At 37.7% G+C, this 17,426-nt stretch overlaps 2 long non-coding RNA genes across 7 annotated transcripts in view; both read left to right on the top strand.

Moving 5' to 3' along the window:
- The window catches only part of LOC147916842 (uncharacterized), a 121,197-nt gene extending 115,816 nt beyond the window's left edge, over positions 1-5,381 (top strand). For 2 of the 4 annotated variants that reach the window (XR_015552479.1, XR_015552482.1), the window contains 2 exons: positions 558-637; positions 3,750-5,378. This is a non-coding gene — a long non-coding RNA (uncharacterized LOC147916842). Of the gene's footprint in view, positions 1-557; positions 638-750; positions 804-3,749 lie in introns of those variants that run through there. The other 2 variants (XR_015552480.1, XR_015552481.1) reach the window with 2 other exon arrangements.
- Positions 5,382-5,388: 7 nt separating this feature from the next.
- Positions 5,389-13,381, top strand: LOC147916841 (uncharacterized). 3 transcript variants are annotated; one of them, XR_015552483.1, is made up of 3 exons: positions 5,389-8,823; positions 12,316-12,369; positions 13,131-13,381. It is a non-coding gene; the product is annotated as an uncharacterized LOC147916841 (long non-coding RNA). The 3 variants fall into 3 exon arrangements; XR_015552485.1 differs by having other exon boundaries at positions 11,202-12,369; XR_015552486.1 differs by lacking the exon at positions 5,389-8,823 and adding an exon at positions 9,423-11,300.
- Positions 13,382-17,426: the final 4,045 nt, after the last annotated feature.

Below are 17,426 nucleotides of genomic sequence, written 5' to 3'. Positions count from 1 at the left end.
TTTAGGATTTAATAATGCTAAATAGATGATCTTAGTCAAATGTTTTATTTTGGCCACAAATTATGTCAGTATGCTGTTATTTTCAAGTCATGTATTATCTTTAAATAGGTTATATTTTTTTTCCTAAAAGATGATTTCCAATAATGCTCTATTTGTTACCACACAAACAATCTTTTAAGTTGAACATCTCTGTTATAAACCTAGCTTTGACAGTAATTAGCACTATACCTTTAGATCAATTGCTTTCTGGACCTCAGATTTCTTATCTGTTAAGTGGTCTTTATAATTTCTTCTTTCACTAAAATTCTATGAGAAATTTCATAATTATTTGTGCAATTTGGAAATAAGCACAGAGGATAAAATAATTATATTCAATTTACCTTAAAATTCTTCAATGCACATTAAATACATCGTAATACTTTTTTTCCCTCTGATTAATCACTGATTACTGACTATAAAGTTGAATGCATTTGTATAATATGAATAAATGGTAGTTTGAGCCTTTCAAAAAGAGAAAAGAATGATCGTATATTTGATACATGGTTTTTTTCCTCCAGTTTTCATTTAGGAAGAAATGCTTTTGAAGGAAGAAAAGGTCTGATAGAATAATAACTTTGTGCTGGAGCAAATGGGCTCAGTAAGTATGCATCTGACTTCACAATTACAATATCTGAATTGTCTTGCTGCACAGAGAATAACACAAATTTTCCGTTATTTCTACTTTTCTTTTGCCTACTTTTTAAAATTCAGATGTCCATTTTATGATGGAAGTTAATAGTCAACAATATTTATATACAGGACAGTAATTTTCCTTTCTTTTCAAAAACAAAGGTAAAGTATATTCAGTTTTTCTCCCTTTAAAGTTATGGAAATAAATTAATTTTCCCTTTGTTTTTTATAAAGTTGTACTGGACATATACATACTGTAGTATATAAAAGTTACTATTGAGATATATGAAATAACAACAATACAAATAGGTTATAGTAAGTATGAAGACTGTGAGTGATGGTAATTGTAAGAATCTGTATACATTTGTTGTATTTCTTCAAAATTGAGTAATATAAATACATTTAATACATTATTTAAAAAATTGGAATAAGACAGTCCTACGTAGGGCCAGCCCCGTGGCTTATCGGTTGAGTGTACACGCTCTGCTGCTGGCGGCCCGGGGTTCGGATCCCGGGCGTGCACCGACGCACCGCTTCTCCGGCCATGCTGACGCCGTGTCCCACATACAGCAACTAGAAGGATGTGCAACTATGACGTACAACTATCTACTGGGGGGCTTTGGGGGAAAAAAAGGAGGAGGATTGGCAGTAGATGTTAGCTCAGAGCCGGTCTTCCTCAGCAAAAAGAGGAGGATTAGCACGGATGTTAGCTCAGGGCTGATCTTCCTCACAAAAAAAAATAAAAATAAAAATAAGACAGTCCTACGTAAAGTAAAAACTGAAAGTTCTCCCATTGTGCTTGTCCTTTCACTCTCCTCCCTGGAAGGGATGTACTAATGACCTTTGGTTGCAAGTTTTTGAAAATGTGTCTTCGAGACCATTTTCTATTCATTTATATGTGTATAGTGACATACTTAGAAGTTTTAAAAATACATGGAAATTTCCTCTGTGTTGTTTTTATTCTTGGTTTTTTGCTTGATAATATATTGGAAATCTTTTTATAAGCCACTATTTATACGTTTCCATGGTTCTTTTACTGGATACATAGCAGTTCATTAAATGGAATTTATTTACTTTCTAAATATAATTTTTTGGATTTTTTCCTTCCTCCTTCTTGATTTCATGAAACAAGGGAATTTTCATGATTTTTATTTCCTTCTTAATGAATAGACTTTATGATGTCCACGTAATGGGATTATTGATATTAAAGAGGACTGTGTAGGGGATACTGTGCACAAGCTGTTAGTTTTCACTAGTTGTGATTTTAGAAAGGTCTTATCTCTCAGTGAAGAAGAGTAGTAACACTTTATTTTTTAATTTTTTTTTGTGGGGAAGATCTGCCCTGAGCTAACACCTGCCAATCCTCCTCTTTTTGCTGAGGAAGACTGGCCCTGGGCTAACATCCATGCCCATCTTCCTCCACTTTATATGGGACGCCGCCACAGCATGGCTTGATAAGTGGTGCCGCCACAGCATGGCTTGATAAGTGGTGCGTCGGTGCACACCCGGGATCCGAACCCGCGAACCCTGGGCCGCTGCAGCAGAGTGCGCGCACTTAACTGCTTGCGCCACTGGGCCAGCCCCAGTAGTAGCACTTTAAAGAGTTCATATTATCAGTAGTTGTTGAGTAGAGCACTACTGGCTTATTTGCTAGCCTATCAAACCAGGCGAAAAAGCTTATTAAGTGTTTACCAGATTTGAAAGCCTATCAAATAATCATTGTATTTTCTAATTACGGTTAATAAATATTTATACTAAAAACTTTGGAAAATACAGAAAGCACATTGTAATCTCACCACCCAGACATAACTTTTGTTATCCTTTTTGTGCATTCTTTTTCGAGATTTTTTCCTCTGGGTATATATTAGGCTAGATGTATTAGCCTGGTTTCTGAAACCAGACTGCCTGGTTTCAAATCCTAGTTCTGCCATTTGTAAGCTATGTGGTTCTAAGTTCAATCGCCATTCTAAACTTCAGTTTCTTCATCTGTAAGATGGGAGGTGAATAGAACCTCCCTCCTAGAGTTGTGAGAATGTGATGAAATAAATACATGCAAAGCATTAAGCCTGGCATATAGTATGTATTCAATAAATAAATTATTATTTAAACAATTTAGAACATATTGCACAAAATTAGGTACCTTCTTTACTCATTTAATATATTCTGAATATCTCCAGGTCATTAAGTACTCTCCTTAATTATTATTTAATTTAAAAAAATGGTATTCCATCACATTATAATATGATGTATATTTCAAATAACAATCCATTATTATCAGATGGTTAAACTAGTTAACAAAATTTACTCTGTTAAGAATAACAAACAAATTCATAATTTTTCTATTCTTATCTGATTTAAAAAATTGAATAGCTAAAGCTGATAATCCATGTCCAGTTTTAAGGCTTTTGATACTTGTTGCTAAATTGAACAATGGGGTTTGATGGATTTTAAAATCCCTATTTTAAAAATTCTTTCAGTGATTTTAAATTAAAAAAATTATATCTGTTCTTGATTTATTTTCTATTAGAAGAAAATCTTGGGTTACAGTATAAAACAATAATAGTCATGGATTAAATATGTGGTATAAATGATGTAACACAAGAATTTATGCATCTAATAAATGTTGTTTTTCAAAATAATTACCTTGAAAAATAGGATACACACTTTTTATATTCATGGTTACATTTGCCAAAATGTTTTTGAAGTTATTCTTTAGCAACTGCGTAAAGACATGAGTGTTTTTCGTATACTATGAAAATTATGGTAGATTATTATTATTTTCTATAACAAAATATAATTGAACTTTGTCTCAAATTTTTTCATCAGAATTGACAAAATAAATTGTTTGCAACATTTTCTCTACTCAATATCCAACTTATTCCTTCATAACCAGAATCTTATATTTTTTCAGTTAGTGTGGCTATAACGTGTTCAGTCCTAGTAATAGATTATGGCTGGACCAAGCCAGTTCTCAGGATGTCTTACAACATGATATGGTCTTAAGAACCTGTTCTGTCAGTAAGACCTGACCAGAAGTCTACTCAAGGCATTTGCTAAGACTTGTGCTTTCCTGTTTACAGGAGATGGTTGTAGTTGCCCAACCTGTCTTGTTCTTCTCTTTTTCCTGCTTTGAATGAAGCCAAGATGGTTGGAACTGCAAACCCATCTGTGACCAGAAGATCACCTCAACCTCATTGAGCTTTTGAGACACCAACAACTGCCCACCTCCAAATTTTTTACTGTATGGGGGAAAGAATCTTTTCTATTCTTCTAAGCTACTGATGGCTTTTCTCTTATGGCTTTTCTCTTATGTGATTCTCTATGTTTAGGAAGCCATTCCTAAAACATAAACCCTGCTACTTTTACAACTGCTTTTGAAACATACTTCTTTAGAGAGTTCATCAAAATTGACTGCTCTAGGAGTGTATATGAGTTCATGAAAAAAAACAGATTGGTTTTTAAATGAGTATTTCAAAGAAATTGTAGAATTTAGAGTTGGAAGGAACGTTAGAGATCATCTAATTCATAAGTTATTAATGGTGGATATTCATCAAAATTACCATTGGAACTTTAAAGAAATATACATATCTGGGCCTCATGCTCAGCCATTGTGGTTCAGTAGATCTCAGATAGGGCCCAGGCATCTGTATTTTTTTTTAACTATAGGGTGATTCTAACAGATGGCCAGAGATGAAAGTTACTGATCTATTTCTACTCCCCTCAAACAATGATCTGTGGACTAACCTGAGATGTGTGGACTAGAATTTTGCAGCCCACATAGGGGAAGTAACTTTTTGCAGTTGTATTACTAGACAAACCCCAAATCCTGGTAAATAGGAAGACAAGAGTTATTTTTAATTCAAGCTAACAATCAAGAAAATAAAAATATGAAGAATGGGATTTGATATAATTCTTTCCATTCTCTCATGCTTCCCTGAAAATTTCACCTTTAGTTCCACCGCTCACAATTGTTCAGATTTCCAGAGTCTGCTGAGTTTTAGTCCAATGATGCGGGTCTATCTTCTTTGAAAGATTAGGCCAAATTAATGAATGGCGGCAGCTTGGATTGGGCCGTTGGCTGAACATGGTGTTAGCTGTCACTGTGCCCTCCGCAACCCCTAACATCTCTACCTAGAGAAAGTGAATTTGCCACTGAAGCTGATTTGGGCATTGCTTGGTTGATTTGTATTTCAGTTATATGTACAATTACTTTAGAGATTCTTCCAGACCTCATCTGACAAGTCATTCAGGTTTTTATTTAATGTGAATTCTCAAATAATTTAGATAATTTATTATTAATAAACAACTATTCTCCAAAATGAGCTCCAATAAGTTTTTAGATATAAGGTAAAGATTCAGAAATAGTTATTACTTCTGGCCTGAAATAATAAGGAAACACTTTAAATATCAAATTATGCCTTATTAAAGATAAGTTGTACCACTCTCTTGAGCCCATTCAGCTCCAATTTAGCCATTTTCCATTTAAAACCAGGTTGTTCTTATTTTGTTAATTGGTAGCTCATCCTAGGAAATGTATTTTGTATGCATATATGTTCAAATACACAAACACATACATAATATATATTGTATATGGTTTGTGTGCATATATATATACACACATACAGCACATACATATATATATGTATGTATAGTGGGTAGGGTTATATGCATGTATGTATATATATAATGTATACATATATAGTGTATAACAATATATATGAATATATCTGTATATATACATATATACACACACACACACATTTATTCTAAAGTACATTATATAGTCTCCTAGAAATGATAGAGAGAAATATTTTTGAAGACATTTCCTTCTTCCCCTATTCCATTTCCTAAAGCAGGATCGTGGGCTGCTTGTAAAGATTAAGGTATGCTTTAGGCAGTGCTAATTATGGAGAGTTCATCTTATGTAATTGGACCCTAATGGCTATGGTTACTCAGGGCCTTGGTTATGTTGTTTTTCTCATTTTACTCTAGGCAGCAATTGGCAGAGAAAACTTAGGCTCAGACTCCCCTCAGCTGTGTCAGTGTTAGAGCCATTGCAGAGCCAGTAGCCTGAGGCTAGGCAAAGATTGTGTCTGCTGGCCTCCCTTCAGTAGACGCCTAGTTGTGTGCCAAACCAGAAGCCTGCCCCTCAGGCCAAAGCTCCAGCACAAGAATATAGGCCTCTTTCACAGAAAAGCTAGAGGGGTGGTTCAGTCAGCTGCCTGTGCAGTGGCCTGGGGGTGGTAGTCTGCTAAGAACTTTCTCTCCTACTGTTACAGTCCTGTGGAACCCAGGATCGCAACCCACCCTGGCCTCAAGAGCCAGGCTATCAACGGGTGTCGCCCGGGCAGCAGCTGCATGAAAAGGGGGCACCAGACATGTGCAAAAGCTCCCTTCCAGGAGATACTGGTGCTCTGGAGTGCAGCACAGGGAGAGCTGGAAGACGGTGACTTTAGCTGTAACCAGGCAGAGGGAGAGTGTATAGATGGCACATGGTGGTGCCAAAAAAAGAAACTCTAGGGTTAGGGAAAAAAAAAAAAGAGATGTCACCTGCTGGCTAGACTTTGAAGATAGGCCTTCCAGAAAGGAAGCAGAGGGAGAGTGTGCAGATGTCTCTCACAAGAAAAAGGAAAAAGATGGTGCCCCAGGCTAGAGCAAAGCAGAGAGAGAGCGCAAACATGGTGCCCGCCAGCCAGTAGGCATCTAGATGTAAGCTCAATAAGATGCCTGCCCCTAAGGGGATGGTTTAAGGTTAGTAACATGAAGTCTGGGTGCCTTTGGAGGGACTGCTTCTGCACTGAGCCCTGGGCCCAGTGAGTTGGGGCCCGGAGGCCTTTGAGAGCCATTTCTCAGATGGTTTTGTCTTGTGGGTCTCAGACATAAGCCCCATTGGTTTTCAAAGCTAGATGTTCTGGGGGTTCCTCTCTCAGGTGCAGGTCTTAAAACCTGGGGTGCCTCGTGTGGGGTTCACACACTTTGCTCCTCAGGGAGAAGCTCCAGGTTTTGAGTTCCTGCTGGATTGTGGGTCGCTGTGCTGGGGGTGCGGTTTACGGTGAGATTGTGTCCCAGCCTCTCCTACTTGCTTTGATGTGGGCCTTCTCTCGTTTGTCCCCAGGCATAGGAGTTGCTCAGGCAGTTTTTAGATTTTTTTCCAATGGAGTTATTTCATATGTAGCTGCAGATTTGGTGTGTCCATGGGAAAAGGTGAGCCCAGGATCCTCCTATGTCACCATCTTGAAACAGCTAAAAATCATAAATATTTTTAAAAGCATTGCCCTGGTTGTTGTGTGAAGCCTAGATTGGAAGGAGCCAAGAGTTGATGCAGGAAAACCAGTTAAGAAAGATAATTTTGGCTTGGACTAGGAGATGGAAAGAAAGGGACCAATTTGAAAACATTCAAGATCTATGCTTGAGAGGATTTACTCACAAACTGGATGTGAGGACAGTGGGAAAGAGAGGAATGAAGGATCTCTTCTAGATTTTTGGCTTGAGCATCTGGGGGTATGGTGATTCTATTTACTGAGATTTGGAGCTTTAGAGGAAGATAAGTAGGCTTTCCTGGCTTGGTCTTATTCCCCTTTTAAAATATTTTATAATAACCTTTGTTTTCCCCTTATATTATCTATTACAGACTGAAATTTTATTTTGGTGTCCTATTATTTAATTATTAACTCTCTCCTTAAATAGGTTGTAGGCTTTATTTTATCTCCTTGGCTTAGAACATGGCCTGGCACATAGTAGACTCTTAAGAATTGTTGAGTGAATAAATGAGTGTGTTGCCATTGAGGCGTGAAGTTGAGGAATCTGCAATAGGCTGTTGGACGTGGATGTGTCTGGAGGTAGTAAGAGAGAGTGGGCTGCAGATATTCAGCTTGAAGATGGTGGAATCACCAAGAGAGTATAGAGTGAGATGAGAAGAAAGTCAAGGAAAGGAGGCGGAAGTGGTCAATGAGACTAAGAAAAACCAAGTAAGCCATCTGGCTGGAAAATTATCCAGTTAGCCTAACACCTTGAAGCCAAAATAAGCTTTTCTTGCATAAACCCCACATAATCAAAGGTGATCACAATCTTCTATTATAGTTATCCTGACCAAAACTTCCTTTTAAATTTTAATTCACCTTTCTGTGAAATGTATAAAGCAGAAAGAAATGGATTGTTCAGTAAATGCATGGAAAACTTCAGGACTCAAAAACCATATTTAATCTAAAAATTTGTGGACAAAATTAAAGTACGTTCTCCACTGAAGTTGAAGGTAACAAGAATCCATATATGTGTTGGCCATCTATGGAAATCTTTCCAAGAAAATTACCCTTCGAGGAATAGACTGTTAATATAGCTGATTGAGTCCAGGTTGCCTCCTCAAGCTTATCTGAGACTGCAATAAATTCCAAACGTAAGATATGCTGGATCTAATTAATTGTAGCATGTTCTACACAAAGTAATGATGTAATGACAAACACTTTTTATGACCAATAAATCTATTGATAAAGAAGAGGCAGATAGTTATTTGACTGTTTTATCTATGGATGAGAGAAACCAACATAGATTTTCTGGTTATATCACAGAATATACTTGTGGTGGCGATGGGTGCACTAGGTACCACAGTTTGAGTCCACAGACCCTTTATTTTGTTTCTACAGCTACTACTATTACTACTACCACTAAGAATGACAACAATGATGAAAATGGTTCTGATGATGTTGGCTCCTGTTTTTGAGTGCTAAACGACTCTGCTAATCACTTAAAACTCACTATCTCATTTAATATTCACAACAAAAATATAAGTTGGCATGTTTTTTTTCCCCTGCTGTTCATATAAGAAAATAGAGGATTTGAGAAGTTAAGTACATTGCCCAAGATTGTGCAGCTAATGAGTGGTAGATGAGACTCCAGGCCAGATCTTTTTGACTATAAAGTCCATGCTCATAACCGTCATCAGCATTTCTGAGAGTTATTTTGTTTTCTTTGTTATTTGTTTAATGATCAGTCTAAAACTAAATCTATAAAAGTGTCATGTAGAGGACTAGACCCAGGATTGAAAACCTACCGAAAGCATGGACAGTCTTCGAGGCCCTCTCTGTAATAACCAGCCGCGCCTCCCCCTCGCAGCTTTAACCAGGCTGTCATCCATCCACTGGCTCCAGTTTGTCTAAGGTAAGCACCAGAGATCTCCTTCATGCTGCTTATGTGAATCTTTAAAATCCTATTATTGGTTTCTGAAGGCTTTCATCCATCACCCTCTTGTGATAAATCTCTAACAAGGCTTTTGTTCCTCCTTTCACTTTCAGATTCCCTCATCCTCAATAAATTTCTTAGTGAAGTCACAATTAATCTTGAGTAGCACATTAACCTTGTTCATATCAAAGTAACCCAGCAAGTTTTTCAGTTTTACATGTGATTAGAGACAGGTACCTCACACGCTGTGAGTCTCCTTTCACCATGGGCAGAAGGGTAAGGATGAGCTCTCTGATCTCTGCTCCCATTTATCTCTGTTCCCTGGCCAGGCTCGGGGATCTGCCAGGCTCTGCTTGCCTCTCGGCTTTTAGATAACTCTGCTGATCTGTCAGCGTTTTTCTCCCGTATCCACTTATCATCAGATAAAAGTCCCTTTGCATCATTCCATTTTCTTAAGTGCCATTGCTTGATAAATTAGTTTGAATTAAAAATTTAAGCCCTTCAAACTATATGGGAAATTTAAACCTTTTATTTAATTGATTAAAAAAAAATGCTTTGCTTAATGTCTGAGTGGCTGGATCCCCTTCAGAAAGCATTGTCTTTTTGCATTCAGAAATTCAGCCAATAACTCATAATCACTATGCCTCCAAAGGTAAGAAGGTTGACTATTTTATCAAGATTCCACCAGAAATAATCCCTTCAGACTGTATAGTTATCTGGTTGCTGTCTGCAATAAGCAGGGACAGCCACGCTGAGGCTCAGAGCAAAAAGCTTTTTACACAGTGTGATTGGAAGGTGACATGAGGCACCATCATCCGTATGTATTTCCCTTGCACATCTGCCATAGAACTTGAAATTCCCATCATTTTATAACATTTCAGGTTAAGGCATTAGAAGCCCTCTTAAAATATAGTTAAGTCACTTGGGAACGGTCACCTTTTAAGTCATTAATGGCTAGTAACATGAAGTTGAGATTTAGTTTTGAGTCACTTTAATGACTCAGGAAGGACAAGAAGAGAATAATAGGAGAACGATATGATAAACTTTGATGGGATGGGGTGTCAGGAAAGTTGTACATCAGGTGGTTCTACATCTGGAGGGCAGGTTTAAATGGGGCACCATGGTGGAATGTTCAGGACAGTCAGAATGAAGGATGAGGTTTTTCAACATAAATGAATTGGGGGCAGAGGAATACTTATAAAGGTTGAAGTGGGCTGGGGTAGAGAATCTGGGAAGACAATAAGGAATATATGTCTATTTCATAATTTTGTCAGAGGCTCAAACTTATTTTAAAATGGATAATTTTAGTTCAATACTTGCTTCCCCTCTTGTGATTTTGATTAGAAAATCATAGCAAAAATCAAAATAAAATCATTGCTATATCTGATAAAATTGGCCTGGCAATATATGTTCCTCATAGAATTTCCTAACTGAAGCTCCGGATTTGATGAAACCAGAATGATGTACATGTGTCAAATGGGGATTTTTCATGTTCCCTTATGGAGAGTGACATCGGTTAGATCCTTTAGATTCAGTTACCTAGCGTGTTTCACTAGTATAAAACATCATAAAATATCGGTTAGATGAAAGGAAAGCAGTATAATGTATAGAATTTACAAAGTGAAGTACTTTTTAAATACAACATTGAACATTTGAAGGTGAAATAATCAAATAGAGAGTAACCATGGAGGAAAAGGAAGAACAGCTGACCTGCCTCTAATATCAACAATGGCAGATTAACCACCTCAAACTGATTATTAGCCCATAAAAGGACAACCACGAAAAAGGTCAAATGGCCAAGCATGGAAGCATAAAACCACTTTTGCAGAAAGATGAGTTTTGAAAATTAGACAAAAAGGTGAAAGCCATTATTATGGAAAAAATAAATCAGTAGAGCAGAGAGAAAGATCACTAGGGATGACAGCTTCTGGAAAACCAACAGCAACAACAACTCCATTTTCTGAGTGACAGACTCAAAGGGCTCCAGAAATAATTAAAGAGAAGAAAGGGACAGAGAACTTGGCGGCCAATAGAAGCATAAGCAATCCAGGATAACTTAAGAGAAATCTACATCAACAAAGAACCTTAAAAGGAAAAGATACGGGGCTTTGGATTTCCATACTGCCATTTGAACATCAAAGTAGTCAGATTTGCCAGATTTTCTCAAGTCGGAGACCAGATCTCAGATACACACACATACAACCACACACATACCCATAACGTAAAGGCAAAGCATGGTTTCACAACAGAAATGAGACATGTTTTAGCTTTGTGATTTGATTTGCCGTACCAGATGCCAAACAGAAATGGGGTTAAACTTTGGGCACAATCTAAAACTTGGCTTCATTTTCACACAGAGGCGCTCATATGAAGTGAACTTTGCCCGGCCTGAGCCATGCTGCGTACCTAAAAGGTGCCTTGAGTGGTGGTCGCTCCACAGTCCGTTGACTGAAGAGGTTGTGTCTCCCTTGCAGGTTTACCTGGTGTTAAATGCCACAATGACGTCCCCCAGGGAAATGGCCATTTAGAGAGGATGTGAAACAAAGGGACAAAAAGAGAGTCTTGGATAATAGAGATTTTCATGATTCCAAATGCCCCATCCTTACTCTACCCCATCTTTTTATCATATTTTCATTTTGGATCAGGCAGCAACATTAATCCCCAAACAAGTCAGTTTCAGGGTAGGTAAGAGAGTTCTGACATTCTCTGAGGGGGCTCAACTTATAAAGGCAATACTCACGGCTGCTTTTATGTGAAGAGCTCTTGAACGATTTGATAATCATAAACTATTTTAAATGTTAAAAAAAAAAAAAACCCATAACCTCATTCAAGATATGATAACAATTTGGTGACAGCAACACATTCTGTAATGATTCTGCTCCCAAGTCTGCTAGAAGTAAATGGAAGGTTATATCTTCTGACTTGAGAAAGCCTGCTGTTTATAGAGCATTTATTTATGTCTGAAGCACATTTAAATATAAATTGCAATACTTAATGCCTAGTTTTATAACATGTCATTCACAATCCATTAAGTATTTTATTGCATGAATTGTATCAGAAACAGATTTATAGCCCTCAATTATGGCATTAATAAGGGATGATGGAATCTCACTGAAGATGTATTTCCCTTCAGTTTTTATAGAACTTTATTGTTGTAGTATGATGTGAACTAGATTCTTAATGTTTTATTATAGGAAGACTGGAAACAAGTGCTCTGATAGGCGGAAGGTATAAGGAAAAGATTAATATTCTCACTAAACATTATTGCTTTAAAACCAATGCAGAAAAATTACTGAAAGCATGTATTGGGTTTTGATAGTGGCATATTTTAAATCAAGTTGGAAAATAAAGTTAGCTTTGGTCTTATGACATATAGTTGTGACCTATTTGTAAAATGTTTCTCTTTCTAGATAAGAGCCCCAAGTACTTGCTGAATGCAGTAGTTCATTATTTTGTTTTGTTTTGTTACAGGCTAAAGGCATCCATCTCACATTTTGGTTATATAAATTTTAAAGGAATTTCAAGGTAATTTAGCATCTTCATCTTTTATTTGCAGAGGATATAGGGGGCAGGTCACTGAGTATAAAAGGACTGTATATCTGGACCAATGGGGACACTGCATTCCAAAGCCTCTCTAGTTAGTCAGAGATTTAGTAATCAGAAACAAAATAATGCAAAAAGCGGAGGGACTACAGATAAGACAGTTGAGGTTTCAGAAACAATTCAGGGCTGAATAAAGTGGCACCTGACTTTATCATACAGAGCATGCGCCTGGAAGGGAGGCACAGGGCCCAGGGAGTGGGGCCTAGGATTGGGTTAACATTCCAGAAGTCAGGGAGTTGTCTGCTTGCTCAGGATGGGTGGTAGAAGGGGCCCAGATGACCCTACTGACAAATGAAGTAGAAACATGGAAACACTTTGAGCCTCTGAGTCAAAAAAGAATGCTCTACCGGTAACAAATTTTTATAATGTTAAATATAGTGCTGCAGTTAGCACTGAGAATTTTTATAAATGTGCATCCTGCTAATGTTTTTGAGAACCTTAACTGGGAGAATTGGAGATGCTAACTTGTCTGGGGTATGATCTTGTTGATATCCATGTTTCCAAGGCAGAAATTATATGTAGGTTTTAAAGCTTTTGAGGAGTCATTGAAAATTGGGTGCGATCTGGTGCAAGCTCTTTCCTAGGAAGCGTGCAGGGCAATGAAACAGCTCTACAATTGCCATTTCTCCACAGAAAGGCGCACACAGGGGTCGTAAAACCGTCTGGCTTTGTTCCCTGTGTAGGAGCCGTGCGTGGGAGAACTCGGAGGACCAATTTCATGGCTGACATGTAAGGATTTCAATCCATTTAAATGATTGAGTATAATTCCTATTTGCAAGTTGTGATTTGCAACTAGTGGTTAAGGAATTGTCTCCATTCCCTATATTTATAAATGGTGTGCATTAATTACAATCTTATTTCTTTGTTTAAGAGCATCTGTCAGACTGACTTATAGTGATAGAGGCACTTATATTTGCTTTGTACCATTTATTAACAGAACAATGAATGTCTCTATTATTATTTTAAGTGTCTCATTTCCTTTTGCTATGGACATTATCAGTTTTATTAGTCATTATTTTTCAGTTTCTAACGCATTTCCAAGATATTGATGACAGTATTTTAATATCAACTAAGAAGTTTGCAATAGTTCCCTCTTTATATACGATGCACAGTACAACTGATCTGTATAATGAATGGAAATAAATTAGAGAATCATGGAATTTAGCCTTGGAAGAAACTTTAGAAATCATCTATTTGAAATTAAAATCTCTATTTTAAATATGAGTACATGGAAGCCCAAAGAAGTGAAATAACTTGGCCAATGTCATAAGGTGTACTAACAGCAGTTCTAGGACTAAAATCCAATAACATATGTATCAGGCACATATTACGAGAGAGGCATCATTCTAAGGCTTCAACTAACTGCTATTTTAATCCCCATAACTATTGTATGAAGTAGGGCTACTATTATCTGCGTTCTACAGATGAGGAACAAGACATAGAGTAACTTTCTCAAAATCACCCAGCTAGTCAGTGGTAGAGCAAAGATTAGGACATCATAGTCTGTTCCCCAGGCTTGCCATATTCCAATCCCACATATACTGACTTCAAGTCCAGACCACATTTCATATATTTTCAAGCTCATTATTTAAAATATATTTATGGTCCTTTTTATTTACAAAAACATGGAAAATATTTTTGTAACAAGCTGAAAGAAGTAGGGATTAAGTAATATTCCATTTTGGAGATAAAAGCATTAGAGACAGAGAAGTAAACATGTCTGGTTCAGCTAGTGAATCAACGGCAAGCCAGAGCAAAACTGTTTTATTTTACCTACCACATAAGTGTTAACAGAAAATAACTGGTTGGCCTCTAATGATAATGCCAACTGTCATCTCATTTTCTGTCTGTTCTCTGTCTTCGTCAGTTTCCCCAAACCAGGACTGATCTTCCGGCACAGACATAATCTGTTTCTCCAGTTGTCGCCCCAGCTCCCCCTACACTGCCCACAGTGAAGTGGGGTTTAGTATGAAATCACTCCAGTGGGTCTCTCTTCTACTCACCAGGATCCTGATTTGGAACTGAGCACTTTTGTTGCTCCTTGGACTGAGGGCAGAGCCAATGTTTTACTTCACTCCCATAGTTTTCAAGATCTATACTTTATTTCTCTGTGTGGCCATGGGATATTCAAATTTTTGAACCTGAGTAACCACTTGTGCCACAGCCATATAACTAGCCACCTGTCAGGATCACTGATTCTGAAAGACTTTTTGTAATCTGTATTGTCTTTAGTCCCTTTGTAAGCAAGGCAGTCCCTGTGTTGTTCTCTTCTGTTCTAACATTCTTGGATAAGAAGAGCCTGGGATCATGTGTGCTACATGAAGACTGTAGTACTATAAATATAAGCCAGTAATATGATCGTCATTATTCTTCTAGTAACTTTTAGGGAGTGAAAACCACTCTAGAGGAGCAGAGCTGGCCCTGGACTAAACCTCTACCTCTTGCCTTCTAACGATGGAGGTACCTCACACACGTCCCATTATCCTTGTGGCAAAATTCCTTTCAGATATAAAATACTATAAAACTACTTTATACTAAGGTGAAGATGACTGACAAACAATTCTCCTTCTTAAGTATATTACAATACGTTAATGCAATATTTTAATCAAAAGAAATGATTTTTTGGTGAGAGTAACAATATCAGAAGTTGGTATTTGAGTGTGGGAGAAATTTTGTGGAGAGTAAGATCTTCCTAGATCACCTGATGCTACATTTAATTAGAAGTAACCACTTACTGATAAAGAATTCTACTCCTGAGTAGTAGTAGCTTCTGCATTGTTTACTTTTTTCCTCTCTTCCTGTTCATTTTGGTGAAGGCAAATGATGTGACCTGAGAAAGAAGAATCACTCCTATTCCTGTTTACTCTCTGCCCTAAATGCATTATCTACAAGAAGTTTGTCCTATACATCCAGGGCTGCGTGAGCCAATAGTAAACTCCACTGGTTTGTTTAACCTCACAACTGGGAAATAAAAACGAAAGAGATGCCAGCATTTTCATAAATGTGGCAGCACCACAGAGAAGTATCAAGTGTGGCTGGGGAAAGACATGAGCAAACCACCAAAGTCATCCTAAGTTCACATTTCCCCTATTATCTACATAGGAGCATCGGATATCAGGGATGGAGATGGGAGGTATGAGAAAATATCGGAGCAGTGATAGACATAAAAGATGTTGGATATCATTTGAAAGCTTGCATATGGCTGCATGATAGTGGCCGTTCCTCCATTTAGGTGGATTTTCAAGCACTAAACCCCTGTTATTTGCTTGGGTCCTGTCTACAGTCTTCGCAGGAGTGCAAAGATGATGTTATTAGCTGTTTCTGAAAGCCAGATCTCCACCACTTACTAGCTTGAACAAATTTTTTCTACTCTCAAAAGCTCAAGTTTCTACATGAGTAAAATGGGGATAATAATAGGATTCTTTATCTCAAAGGGTAATTGTAAGAGATGCAATGAAATAACACATGTAAAATGCTTAGCACATTTTCTGGCACATAATAAATGTTTCCTAAATAATATTTATTGAGTTACGCTTATAACTTTGCTTACTAATGGAGATACCAGAAGGTTAACTAGTTTCCCTCCTGATACCTCTAGTTAATAGTGGAATCGGGACCACAATCTCGTCTTTTACGCTTCACCGAGTCCTCTTTCTTCTCCCCCTGGGAGTTGTGTTTCCAGAATGAAGACTTTCTTTCCCTACCACAGCAGCAGCAGCTCACTGTCCAGCCTTAACTCAGGAGTCCTTCTCCGTTATCAGCCATCGAGTGAGGAACTGCTATTTCTCCTAATATTCAGCAGAGCGGTTGCCTGTGAGGTCAGTGGTATTGATAGCATCTGCTTCCACAGGGAATCGGTGGGCCATCCATCAGTAGTAGTGCCTCCGACTCCCATGAGGCCCCCATGATGTTACAAGGTGGTGTCACAGGTAGAACAGATTCAGTGTCGCTGGACAAGCAGGGAGTGGTGTGGAGTATGTGAAGCTCACAAGAGAATGGAACTGGGATGTGAGTTTTTACTGCAGCTGATAGGCAGCTCTCTGCTAATGGAGAAAGACTCTAAACAAAAGTAGCATTTCTCCTTCGTATCTTTTTCCTTAAAGCTGTTTTCCTTCTTTTTTTTTTTAAATTGAAAAAAATTTTAAGACTTTTTTGATTTAGAGCAGTTTTAGGTTTAAAATAATAAAATTGAGAGGAAGGCACAGAGATTTCCCATATACCCTCTGCCTCCACACATGCATAACCTCCCCCATTATCAACAGCACTCATCACAATGGTATGTTATTTACCAATGATTGACCTACATTGATACCTCATGATCACCCAAAGTCCATACTTTACCTTAGGGTTCACTCTTGGTGTTGTACATTCTATTTCTATCATTATAATATCATACAGAGTATTTTCACTGCCCTAAAAATACTCTACCTATTCATCTCTCCCCGTTTCCCCGCCTGCCACCCCTGCCAATCACTGATCTTTTTATTGTTTCCATAGATTTGCCTTTTCCAGAACATCATATAGTTGGAATCATACAGTATGTGGCCTTTTCAGATTGGCTTCTTTCACTTAGTAATATGCATTTAAGGTTCCCCATGTCTTTTCATGGCTTGATAGCTCATTTCTTTTTAGTGCTGAATAATGTTCCATTGTCTGGATGCACCACAGTTTATTTATCCATTCATCTACTGAAGGACATCTTGGTTGCTTCCAAGTTTTGGCAATTATGAAGAAAGCTGCTATAAACATCCATATGCAAGTGTTTATATGGATGTGGCTTTCAACTTGTTCGGGTAATACCAAGGAGTGTGATGGCTGGATCATATAGTATGAGTATGTTTAGTTTTGTACGAAACCACCAAACTATCTTCCAAAGTGGCTGTACCATTTTGTATTCCCACCAGCAGTGTATGAGTGTTTGTGTTGTTCCACATTCTTGTCAGCCTTTGGTGTTGTCAGTATTCTGGATTTTGGCCATT

This window comes from Ceratotherium simum, chromosome 6, assembly GCF_057802395.1.
Source record: "Ceratotherium simum simum isolate JZ-2026a chromosome 6, ASM5780239v1, whole genome shotgun sequence".
NCBI classification, from domain to species: domain Eukaryota; kingdom Metazoa; phylum Chordata; class Mammalia; order Perissodactyla; family Rhinocerotidae; genus Ceratotherium; species Ceratotherium simum.
This window is presented reverse-complemented; position numbering and strand designations above follow the sequence as displayed.